General features: G+C 40.4%; 4 pseudogenes; 2 read left to right on the top strand and 2 right to left on the bottom strand.

Moving 5' to 3' along the window:
- Positions 1-1,130: 1,130 nt before the first annotated feature.
- Positions 1,131-1,250, bottom strand: LOC134896017 (5S ribosomal RNA; annotated as a pseudogene).
- Positions 1,251-1,480: 230 nt separating this feature from the next.
- Positions 1,481-1,600, bottom strand: LOC134898025 (5S ribosomal RNA; annotated as a pseudogene).
- A 4,175-nt stretch (positions 1,601-5,775) lies between these two features.
- On the top strand, positions 5,776-5,895 carry LOC134897844 (5S ribosomal RNA; annotated as a pseudogene).
- Positions 5,896-6,125: 230 nt separating this feature from the next.
- Positions 6,126-6,245, top strand: LOC134895853 (5S ribosomal RNA; annotated as a pseudogene).
- The last annotated feature ends 7,802 nt before the right edge of the window (positions 6,246-14,047 follow it).

The raw sequence follows: 14,047 nt of genomic DNA, 5'->3' as shown, positions 1-14,047 counted from the left end.
TAATTAAGGGAATCACATGACTCAAGCTGTCACTGTCTGAACAGAGGCAGCGATTGTTGCTGTTCTGCATTCAGATAGTCGCCACCTACAGGGGGAGTGTATTTTCGCTGTGCAAGTGTGCGCATGCATGTGTAGCAGAGCTGCACAAACTGACTTTGTGCAGTCTCTGTGCAGCCCAAGATTTACTAAGCAACTGCGATCACTTCAGGCTGTTTGGGACTGGATTTAACGTCAGACACCCTCTCTTCAAATGCTTGGACACGCCTGCATTTTTCCAGACACGCCCTGAAAATGGTCAGTTGCCACCAACAAACACCCTATCCCTGTTAATCTCCTTGCGAATGCCCATGCAAATTGATCCTTCACACAATCCCGTCGCTGACCAGCGATCCCCGTTGCAGAGGGTTCATTGCGCCTGTGCAATGCAGCTCAGACGCATGCACAGTTCGGATCTGATCGCCCGCTGAGCGAAAATGCACAGCAGAGATCAGATCTGAATGACCCCCTGAGTATTTAGAAAAGAAGGAGTTTTGGGAACCGCACAAGTCCTCAATTAGATAATTAGTATAATTAGTAGCCTCTGAAAAACTGAATTATCCCGAATTGCTTCTAGATATAGCAACTAGGGATATGGATAGTTAGTCCTAGTCCCAACTCATTGTTGCTTTCAGTGGTGCTCCCCAGAGTCAATTTTAAGCAGTCAAAAAAAACCAAACAAAGAAGTGTTGGAAAGTAGACTCTTTTTTGGGAGCACTCTAATTCAGAGGGTGGAAGTATAATTGATTAGTTAATTAATACTGGTAAAACCATTTTTATTAGATTATACATTAAAGGAATTTTTTGTGGAGTATTTGCGTGAAAAATTAGAAGCTTTGCGAAAATATAAAACACATTGCAAATGGTACGTGATGTCCGTATCACAGTGTATCGGTTGCCGGAGATTAATGGCTGTAATTACAGAGTTCATTAATCATTACACTTTTAAATTCATGTAATGTATGACCATCATTTGTTCAGCAAGTATCCATTGTGGATTACAATAAATGCCGAGAATTAAATCATAGGTCATATACGAGTCAGGTACCCCGTAGTATATATATATGTGGGTGACACTGTGTAGGAGAGTCAATTTCTTGCAGTACCAGGGTGTTCAGAGGTGGTCTCCCATCCTAGTACTAACCCGGCCTTTCACTGCTTAGCTTCCAAGGTCAGAAGAGATTGGGCATCTCCAGTGATGTATGACCGCAAATATTGTGCTCTCCCTCTAGGATCACCTAAATGTGTGTAGCCACTTGGTTACGTTACCCTTTGGCTTGGCAGTCACAAATAAGATATAAATGTATTGACAGCCTATTTTTGTAACGGGAAGGTTACACAATATCCACAGTTTAGGCTTGCCTATTCATTGATGCAAACCAATTTTATAGGAGTTCCAAATACCCAATATTATGGGTGTGGATGACACTATAGGGGAGTCAATTTGTTGCAGTACCTGGGTGTTCAAAGGTGGTCACCCATCCTTTTACCAACCCTGCCTTTCACTGCTTAGCTTCCAAGGTCAGAGGAGATTGGGCATTTCCAGTGAGGTATGACCGCAAATATTGTACTCACCCTCCTGGATCATCCAAATTTTTAAATTGTGATTGCCAAAAATAGCAAGTTATATATACATATGGTACAATGAAAGATTAGGATAGTATGTAGCCACCTGGCTTAATCACCCTGTAACATATCAACCACAGGTAACAATATACACATGAGTGAAGGCCTGTTATGTGGGTAAAATTCCTGAACACCACACAATGTCCACAATTAGGACTCGCCTATCACTCCAGAAAAAACCCTAAGAGCACCAGAACGGCCAGACCACAATTAGTAACTTTGTCGGTGCAGGATATAGTTATGCTGCACAGAAATAAATTAATTTATGGTATACCCTTAAGCACTGAACCAAACAAATAGCTTAGAGGTGCCTGATACTTAGTTCCTATAATAAATACCTGCATATATTGTAGGAAAGCAGGCTAGAACTAGGTGTTTGTTAATAGTTTGCACATATGTTGATTAGCTTGAGCCTAATAAGTTCAAAGTTCTGAGCATTTGCTGCAATTTGCCATTCTTGAATTTCAAAAGAAAAAGAAAAAACACAGTCAGTGATACCTATAAAGTTGATAACAACTTGCTTTTGATGTTTGTAGCCAGTGAGGATTATCCCAATTATAGGTCTTGATGCTGAAAGTATACGGTCCATATGGTATAGCTAATTGGGACAATTAATCCTGTGTTGTTCTTTAGCATAGTATGACAATACGGCTGGAAATTATATTGTCACTTGTAGTGGCTGCTAATAGTTCAAAGAAAGGAAGGAAGAAAGAAAAGAGAAGAAAAAGGGAGAAAAACGTTTGGCTAACAGGCTTTTGTAAGTGCAATTTGCAATGAAGGGAGTGCAGGGTATACGATACCAGCTCCGGGCTAGGTGATATCACTGTTAGACCCGACTACTGCCGTGCCCGTGCTCCAGAGGCTTCAGGGGCTGCAGTGGCGTGTGGTCGAGGTCTCCCCATTCAGAGGACGGAGCTTGCGGCCGTTGCCTGGTGACCGTCCTCGGGATTCCGGCTAGTGCGGTCACGTGTGCGCATCACGTGATCGCGGTACTTCCTCCTGACGTACGTTTCGCATTCAGTGCTTGATCACAGGACGTGCTGTATTAGCAGAGAGTTGCAGTTTTTAAACAAGAGTGCTGATGATTAATTGGACCAGATTGTTAATTAGCACTGGGTCAGCCCACATGGGGTCATTTAATTGCATGGTTAAGGATAATGGATGTTCCTTATAAGACGGCAATTAAGGATGTGTAGTAAATATAAAAATCATATAGTATGTATAATATACATAATAATCTGCGAGAGATGAATTAATGATGGCTGATTAAGATGTAATGCCATTTGTTTTCTTAATGGGCTGAATTAATAAATTGATTTATATGACGTATCGTTATGTGTAATGAATTAGTTATATTACTGTGCTGCATGTAATTGATTGTATGAAATACTAATTGATCCCAATAGTTGTGTGTGTATTTTTAATTACGCTTAGAGGGCTTGTTTGTTTAACACTGGAATAAGTGGAAAGTAGTATTATAGTGATTGTGAATATGTTAAAAAGAGGAGAAAAAATAATAGTGTGTTGGAATAAAGTGTAGTAAATAAAGATAAATTGTTTAGAGATGTGAATTCTGATCAGTATTATATTAAATATAGTGTATGTAGGGTTAAAAATTAATTATTAAAAAATTATGAAGGAGGTATAGAGAATGGTGCTAATAAGGAATAACGTGGAGTATGATTGGTATGAAATAGGAGGGAGTGGCTATATTTAAATGGTGCATATGGAGAGGTGTTAAAATAATATATTAGTAAGTGTATTAGTTTGAAGTGCAATGCGAGGGCATATTAGTATTATGTAACAACAATGACTTGAAGAGCCCATGGTTGATTATGGTGGTAAAAAATGAGAAATGATCAGGTTAGGTGATTTAGAAAGTGCATAAGTGATGCAATGGGATGTGCAAATGATATGTTTGGATTGATACGAATGCAGAGTAGATGATGGACCATGATAAATATGGTAATGATTGCAATAAATCATGGTAAACTTCAGTTCAGAAATACTCCATAATTTATATTTTCATTCATCCCTGCTGGATGTAAGGATCCGAGCTTGAAAATCCACTCACTTTCTTTTCTAAGTAGACTTTCAGTGAGATTACCACCTCGGATCCCGAGTCTTATCCTCTCCAAGCCAAAGACGTTTAATTCCTCCCACCTGCTTTCATGATACGTGTAGAAATGACGGGCGACAGATGTCAGTTGTTTCATCTTGGCTTTATCTGAAACGGCATTGCGAATGGATCCTATGTGCTCTAGAATACGCTGTTTGAGAGGACGCGTAGTCATGCCTATATACTTTTGATTGCAACTGCATCTAAGGCAGTAAATGACCCCTTCAGTTAGACAGTTCATATAGTCCACAATCTGTATCTTTTCCCCATATTTATCCTCTATTTCCTTTGTGGGATCGATGTGTTTGCAAACTTTGCATCGTCCGCAGGGATATGTGCCAGTAACTACAGGTTGTTTTTTGGGACATTTTTGAAAGGGACTCCGTACGAATCTGTCCCTAAGATTTTTAGATCTACGCCAACTCATGGCAACTTTGGGGCCCAGATTTTTAGACAGAGTCGGATCTGCATGTAAAATGTGCCAGTGTTTTTGTATTGCCTCTTGGACCTTTCTCCATTCCTGGCAAAAGTTCCCAACAAAGCGAATAGTTTTGTCAGTGCTTTTGTTTTTGGGATCTTTTTTGAAAATAATGTCCTCTCTTTTTATGGATTTGACTGTTTTCATGGCTTTTTTGATTGAGGTTTTACTGTATCCTCTTTCACATAGTCTGTTAGTCAAATCCATACTTTGCACTTTAAATTCTTTATCATCTGAACAGTTTCTGCGGAGACGGAGAAATTCACCCTTCGGTATATTCTCTATAGTGGGAGGGAAATGAGAGCTAGTCTGATGTAATAGTGTATGTGTTGCTGTGCTCTTTCGGTATAGATTTGTTGCAATCATTCCTTCTGGGTTTTTATAAATCGACAGATCTAGGAAGGGCAGTTCTGATTGACTTATAGTATGCGTGAGATGGATATTGAAATTGTTATTGTTGAGATGTTCAATAAATTGGTGCAATAGCAGTAATTCGCCTTCCCAGATCATAAGGATATCGTCTATGTAACGATTCCACATGATAACATGGGTTGTAAAGGTGTCATTGGTATCCTTGAAGACGACTTCCCTCTCCCACCAGCCAAGAAATATGTTGGCATATGTAGGTGCACAGGCTGCCCCCATAGCCGTACCTCTTGTTTGGAGGTAAAATTGATCGTTGAACGTGAAGAAATTGTAGTGTAGCACAAAGTGAAGTAGCTTAACGAGAAAGAGATGAAAGTCTTTTCTTCCTTCGTTGTGTAGAAAATATTCTACAGCTCTTATTCCATCTTGATGACTTATAGAGGTGTATAGTGCCTCAACATCTAGTGATACCAGGTATTGGTTATCCTCTAATTTTAAATCATGTATTTTCCTTAATATGTCAGTCGTGTCCTGGACATATGAGGGAAGATCCAATACAAAATGCCGGAGGTGCAGATCAAGGAAAATGCTGGCTCTTTCTGTTAAACCCCCTATACCCGACACAATAGGTCTTCCTGGTGAGTTATGGATATTTTTGTGAATCTTAGGCAGCATGTAGAACGTGGGAATTTTGGGATTCTGGATTAATAGATAATCATACTCCTGTTTGGTAATTATTCCTTGTGCTTGTGCTTGATTGATAATGTTGTCATAAATCATTTTGTAATTCTGAAGTGGATTGAGTAGAATCCGTTTATAACAGTTAGTGGTTTCCAGTTGTCGCCTTGCTTCCTTGATGTAGTCCATTTGAGGCCAAATAACAATGTTACCCCCTTTATCAGAGGGCTTAATGACCACATCATGCCATGTCTGTATTTCTTTAATTGCGGTTCTTTCTTGTCGGGTAAGGTTGGAGAATCCCAAATATTTGTTTTTATTAATGTGAATTTGATCAAACTCCTTAGCTACCAATTTCATAAAGACCTGTACTTCAGGACAAATTTGCTCTTGAGGAAAATATGTTGATTTTTTCTTACAGGTCGGTCTAGTGTTGGGCTCATCTTCCATGATCCAGGAGGGTGAGTACAATATTTGCGGTCATATCTCACTGGAAATGCCCAATCTCCTCTGACCTTGGAAGCTAAGCAGTGAAAGGCCGGGTTGGTAAAAGGATGGGTGACCACCTTTGAACACCCAGGTACTGCAACAAATTGACTCCCCTATAGTGTCATCCACACCCATAATATTGGGTATTTGGAACTCCTATAAAATTGGTTTGCATCAATGAATAGGCAAGCCTAAACTATGGATATTGTGTAACCTTCCCGTTACAAAAATAGGCTGTCAATACATTTATATCTTATTTGTGACTGCCAAGCCAAAGGGTAACGTAACCAAGTGGCTACACACATTTAGGTGATCCTAGAGGGAGAGCACAATATTTGCGGTCATACATCACTGGAGATGCCCAATCTCTTCTGACCTTGGAAGCTAAGCAGTGAAAGGCCAGGTTAGTACTAGGATGGGAGACCACCTCTGAACACCCTGGTACTGCAAGAAATTGACTCTCCTACACAGTGTCACCCACATATATATATACTACGGGGTACCTGACTCGTATATGACCTATGATTTAATTCTCGGCATTTATTGTAATCCACAATGGATACTTGCTGAACAAATGATGGTCATACATTACATGAATTTAAAAGTGTAATGATTAATGAACTCTGTAATTACAGCCATTAATCTCCGGCAACCGATACACTGTGATACGGACATCACGTACCATTTGCAATGTGTTTTATATTTTCGCAAAGCTTCTAATTTTTCACGCAAATACTCCACAAAAAATTCCTTTAATGTATAATCTAATAAAAATGGTTTTACCAGTATTAATTAACTAATCAATTATACTTCCACCCTCTGAATTAGAGTGCTCCCAAAAAAGAGTCTACTTTCCAACACTTCTTTGTTTGGTTTTTTTTTGACCCCCTGAGTACCATGGATAAAACAGAAAGAATTCTCCACTGTACTGGATTAAGGTACATTCCACCTCCTCTCCCTACGGAGCTGGTTCCCCATTTTCTTCCCTGTCACTGATAGGATAGCAGTAGTCAAAAGATTGCCACTCTGCAACATTACAGGTGCAACAAGATTGTGCACATAATAGTTTTTATATTAAATGGGTGCCAGACCATAACTCACTATTGCAGACTGCTGTATTGTACACCCTCCACACAGAAATAGTTGTTAACAAATAATGACAAGTCACAAGAACCCTCAATGTCTCACTCACTCTCATCCACTTCAATGTTCTCTGTAGCAGCTCTGCTGATCCCCAATCAACAAATTGTCCCCACACCACCCTATTTACATGGAGATTACAGAGATTACAGGTAGTCATATGCTCCATTACTATGCCCATACTCCCTGGCTTTACCGTCTTACTAAATAGATTAGCTCCATAGTTCTAGACTTGAAAGTAAGTAGTAAATGTAGTATCTACACTCGCCTCACACACTTTCTTAATTCACATAATTTATTGGACCTACTTCAGTCTAGATTTCATTCCCAACACTCCACAGTACCGCACCGACTAAAGTAGTGAATTATCTGATCATTGCTACGTCTAAAGTTCATTACTCACTTGTTATTCTTCTAGATCTCTTTGCTGCTTTTGACACTGACCACTCTCTTCTCACACAAACACTACAATCCCTAGGTCTTCAGGACACATCCCTTTGTTGGTTTTCATCTTACCTATCTAATTGCCCTTTCAGTGTTCATTTTTCTTAATCCATCAGCTCGCTGCCTGGTTACTACCCATCCTGGATTGCTCTGGAAGGTCAGCAATCCTGGGCGCCAATTTCCACCTGGTTGTGACTCATCTCCCCTTAAACCCTCCTCCCTTCTGCTCAGTCCCGTCAACCCCTGGCTCTATTCAACCTCTTAAAGTTCAGGTCTGTCAAGTGGCTGATCTCCTGAATGCAGCCTGGATTGTACACAGGAGATCCCGGCTGCATACAGAAGATCAGCTGCCTGATGGAATTTAGCTTTGCAGTGAGCTACAGTAAAAACTATTTCCCGTGCTTACAGGCTTAGTCCTGATTAGTACCAATAATGGAGACCAGTTATTATTGTTGCCCATGTTATTTTTATTTCCCTTTAATTTGCCCCCTCCTTGGCACACTTGAGGGGTGTGGGGGGCAGGCATGGTTTCATGATTTACATGTGCATAGAGGTGCACAGGACTATCTGCAATGTAAGGCTACTGTAATTAGGAGTGCAACCACTCATGGACACTAATTGTATATACCACACCGTTTACTTTAGTCTCTAATAAATATACTCTATTGGCTTAATTAATGACCAAAATTCTGATTTATTTGCTATGCCAAGAATTATAACTATCAAAACACAAGTGTCACTGTAATGACCAATGCTATTATGACTCCCAATACTTACACAGTTGTAGGAATCTACATTTTTATTTATTCTAACAAATATTGCACAAAGCAATTATGTCATGAACAGTTGCAGTTATTTTATTATTAATGTTAAGACATATGGGAGCAGACATGAAATGCTGGTTAACCCTAGACCACTATTCTCTAAACCTAAAAACGAATGAGTTGAGGTTAGATCTGATTGACTTACATCTGAAGGTAACACATTACACTGTGAGAAAAGTTATCTTAGCACACCAGTTACACATCCCAGCATGATTCCTTACCATTTCCTACAGTGCCTAGCAAAGGGGATGTACAGGAACATGAACTCATGCATTAAACAGTATGTGAACACATGAAAATTCATGCAACTTCAGTGGAGAAAATTGTTTCCTTAAAAGATTCATGCTGGCTGAAACTTTCCAATAATATAAGCCTGAAATGATTCTGCCTTTCCTCAACCAGATCGTTACTTTTATTTACAAACAGTAAAGCAGAAAATTATCTTTATTTCAACTGACAAATTCCAGCATCCCTTATAGAAGTATAGATAGTGGAATGTGAAAATTGTTAAGTGCGTAATAAAATGAGCTGAATCATAGCGATGGCCTGACAAAATACAACCTTACAAAAAGTCACTAAAACTACCTTCTATTCTTTTACAGTATCAAACTGAAAAGAATTATAAAACATTGCAGCAGCATTTTGTACCCTGCTCTTGAAATAGACTGTGAAGACAAATGATAACATTCCTTTTTCCAGATGTGACTGCAGTGCTGAACTCCGATTCGTTGGCTGGGATGTAATGGGAGCAGATAATGGCAAAATGTCCGATTGTTGTGGCTGTAGCCGCAAACAACAGGCACTTTGCAAAGTCGGCTAATGTATTAGCGGCCGAATACCAGATTTTTGGGCTGCTTTCTAAAGTAGAGAGCCCAATAAAAAGTTGGATCCAGATGTTTTGACCATGTTAAGTATTTTGCAAGTCGGACACAAAACAGCTGCAAAACTCTCAAAAAATTTAGAGTTTTTTTTTTTTTCAAGCAGAGTTGGTTATGAAAATGCTGAAAATCAATTTACATACACTTTTCAAGCACATTTGCACACACAAAAAACACTGGGCAATACTTTTGACACAAAAAAGCAGACTTTGATCTGTAAAAATACTACGCATACTGTACATGTAATTTTCATTTTTTTTCCCCCCATACAAAATGTGTTTTGGCCACAAATGGGTGTACTAAGTCACACAAGCAGACCCAGATAAATCCAATGATGGCTTTATTATTGGCTATATTATATTATTGCGACTGTATCAGCATACCTAATTGTGTTACAGTGTTTGGCTAGAAAACAATGTAGCATAGCATTTTGTATGCAGATACCGTTGCTACTACACACAGAATATAGGCATGCTGAATATCATTTTAAGCAGAAAGAGCTGCTTCATGCTAATAGGATGCATAAGCATCTTCTGTTGTTTAAAATGATATGCAGCATGCCTATATTCTGTGTGTAATAGCAACGGCATCTGCATACAAAATGTTATGCTACATTGCTTTCCAGCCACTGTAACATAATTGGGTAACATAATTGTAACATAATTAGGTATGCTGATACAGTCACAAGTACACACATAATATAGCCATGCCGTATATTGGGTGGGATGTAATGCTGCCAGAGTTCGGCGATAGTGCTGGATGCTGACTGAACTCAAACGTTTTTTTTAAAGGGGCAGTCCCTTACAAGGCAAAACCATGCTTTGTAAGTGATTGCCACTTTAAAAAAAAAAGTCAGAGTTCGGCCGGCATCCCACATGGCCACCGAACTCGGGCGGCATTACATCCAGCGCAATATTTTAATCAGCACAAGCTGCTTGTGCGTCCTGGAGGTCTGGGGTTAATTTAGGGTGTCTGTTGCTTTAATTATGAAACTTTTATGTGCCAATGGGTGACTCTCTCTCACACCGTGGACCTCCTATACGAAAAGATGAATTCTGGTTAGTCTGAATGAAAATGATGGACGTTTTCTAGTCTAAATACCATGACAACTTGGATCCGATACACAGAAACTGGAAAAAAGACGCTCGGTAAATATATGCACATTTGTAATGTCCGATGTGGTGTGGTAATTTCTTGGTTGTTATTATTGGCTCCCATTACATCCCAGACAATGACCTAAGAGCAGTGGTCTTTTATATTTAGTACCCCTTTTCCTCTCGGCTATGGACTTTAGATATTGTACAGCTGCCAGGGATTTTCCAGAAGCAGGTAAAGATGACAAAACGAAAAGTCAGCAGTAGTACACATAGCAGAGGGTTTCTGTGTACCCAGAATCCCCACCTGAAGGGCAATTTTTCTTTGTCTCTGTGAGGGAAACAGCTTTGTCTCTGACTGTACATATAATGGCTGCAAATCCACGATCAGAGCCCCCCCCCCCCCCCCCATTCATATTGCATTATGCATTTTTGTAGGTATATGGAGAGGATATAGGGTCAAAAGAATGTGAATGTAAAAGAACCCATCAGCTACTTTCTGCATCGCCTTCTTTCCTCTAGGAGAAACAAAGTAAATACATTTGCTAAGAATCGATTTTGCTGTCAATTGCAAACTGATAGACATCTGTGACGGTTTATTGTGTAAAAAAACTGTAGATACTAAGCATCAGTTTTGACCGTCAATCCAATTCCATCATCAATGCCCAATTGTTTTTGCAATATAAAATAACTGTCAATTTCCTATTTTCAGATATAGCCACCATCAAATGCAACAGTAAATTTAATGGAAACAAACAAAGAACCGATGTACTGCAAACTGTTTAAAAAATTATAAGCACTTTCTTTGGACTCTTTTTAAAATGCCCTAAACTGCCAGGAATCATTGTGTTTATTGGAGTAGTCAGTAGGGAACTTGGAAGAGTTTTGTTTTTTGTATTTGTCTTGTTTATCTTGTGTACTTTTTAAGTTCATCTTTTTTTATCTACTGTGAACCTATTATTTCAGTTGTGTGTTTATTTGTGTGTGTGTGCTATTCTTATCAGGGCTGGATTATAGGAGGGGAGACTGGGGTGGTCATCCTGGGGCCCCTCAAATACTGTCAGTTCCCTAACTTCCGCTGCAACACCATTACGGGCGCCTGCTGCGATGCACATAAAGCTAGCGGTTTGCCTAGCTCCTTCCCTTTGTGAGAACTGGGGAAAGAGTTGGAGAGGCCGGTAGCTGACGGGGAGAAGAAGGAGTCTGCAGCAACCATTTCCAGCACACTTCGGACAGGTATGTGCTGGCTCCCACCAGAGTCATACAGCATCCTGCATGGAGAGCTTGAGGTACACGGGGGAGTTACAGATGTGTAGTTTTATATGTACAGGGTGGAGGCAGCAGTGTAGTTTTATATGTATGGGGGTGAAGGTTGTGTGTAGTATTATGCGGGGGCAGTTGTGTAATGTTATACAGTATGTACAGTGGGGGAGCTGTGTAATATTATATGTACAATGGGGGGTGTTGGTGTGTAGTATTATATGTATGGGGAGACAGCTGTGAGTGTTAAATGTACAGGGGGGGCACTGACCTTAATCCAGCCTTGATTCTTATGCTGTAATGATTTTCATAAATTGCTACCTAGAGGCGTCACCGGGTGTGGTGACACCCGGTGTGCACCCTTGAAATACCAGCTCTTGCGGCAAATAAAGGGGGCATGGCCTTGCTGAGATATCACTGCCCACGGAGACTGCCTCCCAGCGCTGTCGGCTCCTCTTCTATGATAGGAGTCGGGTGCTGTAGCAGACTTTCACACTGCAGCACCTTGCTCCTGTCACTGCGGAGGAGCCCACAGTGTGGTGTCACCCCTTCCAGTTGTTAAGTTCGTTTAACTTACAGGAAAAAGCAATACATAAATATAGAAATGTTCAAGCCGCTGCGACCGCTAAACCTGTGTGTGTTAAAACTCTATGAAATGTGTACACATTGCGTAAGCACGCCGTCACGCTGTAAGCACAAAGTAGCTACACGTGCGGCTGAATACACTTAAACCCCTAACAGGAAAGGGATGCGACACCAATTGTATATGGTATGTGGTGGTCCAACGCAGCAACAAATATTTACTTAAAAGGGGGTTCACAGAGAAATACAACAATACAAGAGAAAAGCTACAACCAATGGATACATACGTTTGTTCGCCTGTGCCACCCGGATTCGGTCCTCAGTCAATCTGGAAAGATGACCTTCAGAGAATAGACTGAACCGGCCAGGAGGCTTGGTTTTTATACAATAGTCCAAAGCATGAAACAAAGGAAACTGTAATCTCTTCTTTCATAGGTCAAAGGGCTGGTCATTTACAGTACATGAGGGGTCATAGGTCGGTTTGAATAGGTGGGCGATGCCTGGTCCAGGTGCACTAGCAGGTGTCCTCCACTGGGTTCCCGCCGAATATCAGGAGTACAGTAAATACAGTGTGATATTAATATTGTATTCCTGCGCATGGATATGCGCAGGAGCGTGCTACTTTCTGCAAACTGCCATCGGAAAATTGCCCTTGAAATACTGTACAGCTGCATACCAAACACCACCTCCTAACCTAATTCTGTCCCCTCATATCCTGTAAGGTTGAATCCCTCTATTGTTATGCCTCTGAAGCAAATGTAACTTGCTAGTGTGGTGTGTGTCGGCTATGTGTAAATTATGCACTATGTGGATTAAATATCAGATATGTCTTTGTGGCTTTTCCATGCGAATGCGTATGCTACCGTATTTACTCATGCCACGTGTTAATACGCAGGACTTCGTGAGCCAATATATGCAACGTGCGGGCATGCGCACGCATGGCAGAACAAACACACGCACGGAGGCCACTCTGTGTGGTGTTTGCACGTGATGCATGTGGGTATAATATTTTCGACTTCAACACAGTCGTCACACCCGGATGCGGGTCGCACCGCCAGCACCCGCCTTGTGACGCCACTGTTGCTACCTTTTTGTAGCAGTCCTTTAAAGATCCAAACACACTTGTTTCAACACTTTACAATATATTTTATTTAAATTAGATTATTCTTTAAAATATATTTAAATGCAGCATAATAAAAACAATATCTTTATTTCTGCTGAAATAAAATTAAAATGAATTGCCTTGTTTGCTCTTCAATAAAATACGCTGTGAGAGGTTCAGCTAGAAATCTAAGATGAAATGATGACAGAGAAAAGGAAGAAATGATTAGCCTACATTTATGTTCATTATATCTACCTTCAGAAAATAACTAGAAACAATCTACGATTTCTATCCATGCTACAGCACCAGTCCCTGGACATTATTGAGGTAATTTAAAAAAAAAGTCAAGCAGACTTTATGGTGACAGAAGTAAGGCAAAATAGTAACATGTTAAGGCACATGAGAAGGAGAAACCATTTGTTAAACTATACTTACAGTACAATATAAAATAACTGTCAATTTCCTATTTTCAGATATAGCCACCATCAAATGCAACAGTAAATTCAACGGATAGGAAAACGGATGTGGTCTGGAAAGCTCTAGGAAACTCAAGGAGAGCCAATCACCGCCTGAATCTGCAATCTGTAGGTTAATGACAGGGAGCCATTGTGCTAGAGAGATTACTGACCTCCATTTTAATCAGGTCTCTTGTAATTGTTTATGTGCAGGACACACCTGAGAAGTAGCATGTACTAGGGCCCTCATTCCGAGTTGTTCGCTCGGAGTTTTTCAACGCATCGCAGTGAGAATTCTCATAGTGCGCATGCGCAATGTTCGCACTGCGACTGCGCCAAGTAACTTTGCTATGAAGAAAGTAAGTTTACTCACGGCTTTTTCTTCGCTCCGACGTTCGCATTGTGATTGACAGGAAATGGGTGTTACTGGGCGGATGCACGGCGTTTTAGGGGCGTGTGGCTGGAAACGCTACCGT

Source organism: Pseudophryne corroboree, chromosome 3, assembly GCF_028390025.1.
Source record: "Pseudophryne corroboree isolate aPseCor3 chromosome 3, aPseCor3.hap2, whole genome shotgun sequence".
In the NCBI taxonomy this organism is placed as follows: domain Eukaryota; kingdom Metazoa; phylum Chordata; class Amphibia; order Anura; family Myobatrachidae; genus Pseudophryne; species Pseudophryne corroboree.
This window is presented reverse-complemented; position numbering and strand designations above follow the sequence as displayed.